Consider the following 7,142-nt stretch of genomic DNA (forward strand, 5'->3'; position numbering starts at 1 on the left):
GGTTTCCTCCCACAGTCAAAGATGAGCAGCTGAGGTGGATTGGCCATGCAACATTGCCCGTAGTGTTCAGAGGTGTGTAATTAGGCGCATTTGCCATGTGAAATATAGGGTTACAGGGAAAGTGTAGGGGGATGGGTCTGGGTGCGATGCTCTTTGAAGGATCGGTGTGGACCCCATAGGCCAAATGGTCTGTTCCCACACTGTTGGGATTCTAATTCTATTCTGTAAAGAAAGACTGTACAAAACTCCAGCACAGAGGTTTTGGAGTCAGCATCCATGAATCACAAAAAGCGAGCAGCCACATTCAGTGGGTAATAAGAAAGGCAAATGGGGTCTTTGCCTTTATTTCAAAGAGAATAGAGTTGTTAGTAGGGAATAGAATAGAATCGCTACAGAGTGGAAACAGGTCATTTGATCCAACAAGTCCATAACGACCTCCAAAGAGTACCCAGATCCATTCCCCTACCCAACTACTTTACATTTCCCCTGACTAATGCACCTAACCTACACATCCCTGAATACCATGGGCAATTTAGCATGGCCAATTCACCCTAACCTGCACATAGAGATGTACAGCACAGAAACAAACCATTTGGTCCAACTTGTACACGCTGACCAGATATCCTAAATTACCCTAGTCCCAATTGGCAGCACCCGGCCCATATCCCTCCAAACCCTTCCTATTCATATAACCATCCAGATGCCTTTTAAATGCTGTAATTGTACCAGCCTCCACCACTTCCTCTGGCAGCTCATTCCATACACGTACCACCCTCTGTGTAGAAAAAGTTGCCCCTTAGGTCTCTTTTATATCTTTCCCCTCTCACCCTAGACCTATGCCCTCTAGTTCAGAACTCCCCCACCCCAGGAAAAAGACTTGGTCTATTTATCCTATCCATGCCCCTCATAATTTTGTAAACCTCTATAAGGTCACCCCTCAGCCTCCGACGCTCCAGGGAAAACAGCCCCAGCCTGTTCAGCCTCTCCCTACAGCTCTCACCCTCCAATCCTGGCAACATCCTTGTAAATCTTTTCTGAACCCTTTCAAGTTTCACAACATCTTTCCGATAGGAGGGAGACCAGAATTGCATGCAATATTCCAACAGTGGCCTAACTAATGTCCTGTACAGCCACAACATGACCTCTCAATGCCTATACTCAATGCACTGACCAATACAGAAAAGCATACCACACACCTTCTTCACTACCTTATCCACCTGCGACCTCGCTTTCAAAAAACTATGAACCTGCACTCCAAGGTCTCTTCATTGAGCAACACTCCCCAGGATGTGACCATTTAGTGTATAAGTCCTGCCCTGATTTGCCCTTCTATCTTGACTGGTTCTGATTTAGATGTTGCTAAGACATTTAAACTGTTCCAAACTAGATGTAGATGGCCTTTCCAGGGTAGGGACTCCCCTGGATACCAGCCTATGAATTCTCTTAGTCAATTTACATCTAACCAGATCTTCTGCTGTCTTGAGTCCACCTACTGGCAACAAATACGATGGCCTGCTGGCCAAGATCCTGAAGAAAAATGCGAGCATTTGGGCTGAGGTTTGGCTTTGTTTTGGAGTTTTGCTGTGGGCCGACCTAGAGCCTTTCTGGTCAGGATATGCCATGACTGAGGCCGTGCAATTACCACGTGGTGTGCCCAAAGCTCAGTTGGACTGGTGAAGGTGTCCACTTCCAGCGGAATACCCTGCAAACCATTTGTTCCACTTGCCACATTTTCCAATGATGAAGCCAATTCTCGTGCCTGTCTAAAGTCTAGTTGGACTTCAGACAGTAGACACTTTTGTGTTGTTGCCTCATTTATTCCACATACCAGACAGTCTCTAAGAATCTCATTCAGGGTTAAACCGAAATCACAGGCTTCTGCCAGTAAACTTAACCTTATCGAAAACTCCAGGGATTCCCCCTGGTATTCGAATTGGTAAGGAGAAAGTGAGGGCTGCAGATCTGGAGATCAGAGCTGAAAAATGTGTTGCTGGAAAAGCGCAGCAGGTCAGGCAGCATCCAAGCAGCAGGAGAATTGACGTTTCAGGCATAAGCCCTTCGCCAGGGCTTCATTCCTGAAGAAGGGCTTATGCCCGAAACGTTGATTCTCCTGCTCCTTGGATGCTGCCTGACCTGCTGCGCTTTAGATTCGAATTGCTGAGTAAAAAACAAGCATCTCAGACTTAGAGGAGGCTTGGGTTCGTAATATCCCTTAACTACAGTTGGCAGAAACAGACCTTTGAGAGGAAACCCACACACAACGTGCAAACTCCATATAGACAGTCGCCCCCAAGGCACCTGGGTCTTTGGCGCTGTGAGGCAGCAGTGCTAACCACTGAGCCACCGTGCCACCCATTTTGCTAAAACTATACAAGGCACGTGTCAGACCTCATCTGGAATACCATGAACAGTTTTGTGCCCCCTATGTAAGGGGAGACTTACTGGCATCAGAGGCAACGTTTTCTTGGCTGATACCAAGTATGGAGGCAATGCCTTATGAGGAGAGATTGAGTAGGTTGGGCCTGTACTTGCTGGAATTTATAGGAACGAGAGGTGACTCTATTGAAACATACAATATTCTGAGGAGACTTGCTAGAGAAGATACAGAGAGGTTATAGCTCTCTGGGGGAGAGTCCAGGACCAGAGGGCATAATCTCAGGACTACAGCTCAAATGGTGGTCAAACATTTAACACAGAGATGAGGAGGAATTTCATTTCTCAGCCGATAGTGAATCTGGAATTCTTTACTACTGTTGAAGCTGAGTGTATTCAAGGCTGAGAGAGACAGATTCTCATCCAGTATAGGGAGAAAGCAGGAAAGTGAAATTGAGGAATATCAGATCAGCCACAATCTCATTGAGTGGCAGAGAGATTCGATGGGCCAAATGGCCCACGTCTGCTCCTATTTTTGGTCTTAGTTACTGTCTCAGAATGTAGTGGCCATGGGAGCTGTCATAAAGTGGCCCCAGAGTTTGGTTATCAATCTATATGTCTACGGCAGGCAGTCAGCGAAGAAGAGTTTCCTGGTCAGTCAGACCTGTGAGGTAGCACAGTGCAACAGTATCGCCACAGTGAGCGAGCATCACCCTCAATCCACCAGAACATCACACAGGATAGTTGCAGAAAGAACAACAAGGAATGAGATGTTCGGGTGAGTTTAAACTAATTCAGCAGGGGGATGGGAACCGAAATTGTAGTTCGAGTATATGGGAGGATGACAGTAGCGAAGTCAGAACTAAGATTTCAAGATCGCAAGACAGCACCGGCAAGCAAGAAGATCGTTTGAAGTGTGTCTACTTCAATGCCAGGAGCATCCGGAGTAAGGTGGGTGACCTTGCAGCATGGGTTGGTCCCTGGGATTTCGATGTTGTGGCCATTTCAGAGACATGGGTAGAGCAGGGACAGGAATGGTTGTTGCAGGTTTGGGGATTTCGATGTTTCAGTAAGAACAGGGAAGGTAGAAAAGAGGAGGTGGTGTGGCATTGTTATCCAAGGGACAGTATTACGGTGGCAGAAAGGACGTTTGAGGACTCGTCTACTGAAGTAGTTATGAGCTGAGATTAGAAACAGGAAAGGAGAGGTCACCCTATTAGGAGTTTTCTATAGACCTCCGAATAGTTCCAGAGATGTAGAGGAAAGGATAGCAAAGATGATTCTCGATAGGAGCAAGAGTAACGGGTAGTTGTTATGGAGGACTTTAACTTTCCAAATATTGACTAGGAATACTATAGTTAAGTACTTTAGATGCGTCAGTTTTTGTCCAATGTGTGCAGGAGGGTTTCAGGCCAGCAAGGGGTGAGGCCACATTGAATTTGGTACTGGGTAATGAACCCGGCCAGGTGTTAGATTTGGAGATAGGTGAGCACTTTGGTGATAGTGACCACAATTCAGTTATGTTTACTTTAGTGATGGAAAGGGATAGGTACATACCGCAGGGCAAGAGTTATAGCTGGGGAGAAGGCAATTACAATGCATTTCGGATAGATTTAGGATGAGGAGGGAAACTGCAGGGGATGGGCACAATTGAAATGTGGAGCTTATTCAAAGACCAGCGACTGCGAGTCCTCGGTAAGTATGTACCTGTCAGGCAGGGGGGGACGTTGTCGAGTGCGGGAGCCATGGTTTACTAAAGAGGTTGAATCTCTTGTCAATAGGAAGAAGGAGGCTTATGTTAGGCTGAGATATGAAGGCTCAGTTAGGGCACTTGAGAGTTACAAGTTAGTCAGGAATGACCTAAAGAGAGCAAAGAAGAGCCAGGAGGGGACATGAGAAGTTGTTGGTGGATAGGATCAAGGAAAACTCTAATGCCTTCTAAAGAGATATCAGGAATAAAAGAATGACGAGAGTAAGGTTAGGGCCAATCAAGGATAGTAGTGGGAAGCTGTGTGTGGAGTCAGAGGAGATGGGGGAAGCGCTAAATGAATACTTTTCGTTACTATTCACACTAAAAAAAGACAATGTGGTCGAGGAGAATACTGAGATACAGGCTATCAGACTAGGTGGGATTGAGGTTCATAAGGAGGAGGTGTTAGCAATTCTGGGAAGCGCAAAAATAGATCAGTCCTCTGGGCCGGATGGGATTTATCCTAGGATTCTCTGGGAAGCCAGGAAGGAGATTGCTGAGCCTTTGGCTTTGATCTTTATGTTATCATTGTCTACATGAATAGTGCCAGAAGACTGAAGGATAGCAAATGTTGTCCCCTTGTCCAAGAAGGGGAGTAGAGACAACCCTGGAAATTATAAACCTGTGAGCCGTACTTCAGTTGTGGGTAAAGTGTTGGAAAGGGTTATTACAGAGAGGATTTATAATCATCTAGAGATGAACAAGATGATTAGGGATAGTCAATATAAGTTTTGTGAAGGGTAGGTTGTGCCTCACAAACCTTATTGAGTTCTTTGAGAAGGTGACCAAACAAGTGGATAAGGGTAAAGCAGTTGATGTGGTATACAGGGGAACCTCGATTATCCGAATGTGATGGGCGGGTAATGTTTCATTTGGATAATCAATTATTCGGTTAATTGATTAAATGCCTTTCCTCTGGGGCTCGGAGTTTTTAAAGTCTCCTCCTTGTTCAGGAGACTACAGCAGCCCACAGCACATGAGGCCCTGTCCCCAACCAACCCCGCCCGCACCCCCCTCCCACCCCAACCCCATCCAACACCGCACCTGACCCCAACACCGACCCGACCCCAACACTGCACCCCAACACCCTTTTTGACAGGTTCCACTTTTGCCCTGTACAGGACAATGTTGGAGAGATTATGTGGGGAAGGGGGGTTTAGGATACACTTTGGAGGTTGTTATGGACTTGTTGGATCAAATGATCTGTTTTGGGTCTACTGTTGTTTGTTATTTATATAAATGAGCTGGATGAGGGTGTAGAAGGATGCGTAGTACATTTGCGGACGACACTAAAGGTGGTAGAATTGTGGACAGTGACGAAGGATATTGTAGGTTACAGAGGGACATAGATAAGCTGCAGAGCTGGGCTGAGAGGTGGCAAATGGAAAAGTGTGAGGTGATTCACTTTGGAAGGAGCAACAGCAGTGCAGAGTACTGGGCGAATGGTATGGTCCTTGGTAGTATAGGTGAACAGAGAGATCTTTGTGCACAGGAACATAGTTCCTTGAAAGTTGTCACCCAGGTTGATAGGGTTGTTCAGAAGGCATACAATGTGTTAGCTTTTATTGGTAGATGGATTGAGTTTCAGAAGCTTGAGATCATGCTGCAGCTTTACAACACTCTGGCGCGGCCACATTTGGAGTATTGTGTACAGTTCTGGTGTCCGCATTATAGGAAGGATGTGGAAACATTGGAAAGGGTGCAGAGGAGATTTACTAGGACGTTGCCTGGTATGGAGGGAAGGTCTTACGGGGAAAGGCTAAGGGACTTGAGGCTGCTTTTGTTGGAGAGAAGAAGGTTGAGAGGCAACTTAATAGAGACATATAAGATAATCAGAGGGTTAGATAAGGTGGACAGGGAGAGCCTTTTTCCTTGGATGGTGTTTGCTAGCACGAGGGGACACAGCTTTAAATTGAGGGGTGATAGATATAGGACAGATGTCAAAGATAGTTTCTTTACTCAGAGAGTAGTAGGGGCGTGGAAGGCACTGCCTGCAACAGTAATAGACTCGCCAACTTTAAGGGCACATAAATGGTCATTGGATAGGCATATGGACGAGAATGGAATCGTGTAGGTTAGATGGGCTTCAGATTGGTTCCACAGGTTGACGCAACATTGAGGGCCGAAGGGCCTGTACTGCGGTGTGATGTTCTATGAAGTAGCAGTGACCTATGGTGACATTATTGGGTCATCACTTGGTGTGTTCCTCTGGCAGCTGCTGGTCTGTGATTGGTCAGCATTCTCAGGAGGCCTACATCCCAGGGGAGGCCTGCTGATTCTGGATTAGTGGTGCTGGAAGAGCACAGCAGTTCAGGCAGCATCTGAGGAGAGGCCTGCTTGTGTCTAGTTAAGTGCCTGATGGGTCTTTGACAAGAGGGCCTTCCTTGGAAGGTCGCAGCAGTTCTCGGTTTTCATCAACATTCTAAGCAACAGGCAAGACCCAAAGCTAGAGGCTGTCCAGGGGAATGCAAGGTCTGTATATGTAAATGTTTGAATGTATTTGTAAAAGTGTTAGGAAATAATGTGAGATCCTTGGATTTATAAGGATGAGCAAAAGCGTGCAAAAAGCCTTGCTTTTTAATCGCCTTAAAAGAAAGGGTGCAGAGGAGATTTGGATGAGGGATTTCACTTCTGTTAATTGATTGGATAAACTGCAGTTGTTATCTTTCAACAGAGAAGGGAATGAAAATATTTAAATACAGCCAAGTTTCAAATGGCTTTGATCAACTAAATATAGGGAGTAACTGCTCCCAGTGGCAGGAGTGTCAGTAACTGAAGGACTGTGACTGAGGCTTCCTACATGTACTGGGTTAATGCCATGGTATAAGGTCCTTTACTGGACTCTACTTGTTTACTTAAGGTCTTTAATTGGTGGCAAAGTGGGAAGAGAATCCACTAACTCCCTCGCAGACACACCCCCCACCTGAAAAAAATGTCCGACCACCACAAAACCTGTCACCAGGGAGCTCAACGGAACCTGCCCTCTGTTCCTCCATCCAGTTTAAAAATGATATCACTT

The sequence above is a fragment of the Chiloscyllium punctatum genome, chromosome 15 (genome assembly GCF_047496795.1).
Source record: "Chiloscyllium punctatum isolate Juve2018m chromosome 15, sChiPun1.3, whole genome shotgun sequence".
Taxonomy (NCBI): domain Eukaryota; kingdom Metazoa; phylum Chordata; class Chondrichthyes; order Orectolobiformes; family Hemiscylliidae; genus Chiloscyllium; species Chiloscyllium punctatum.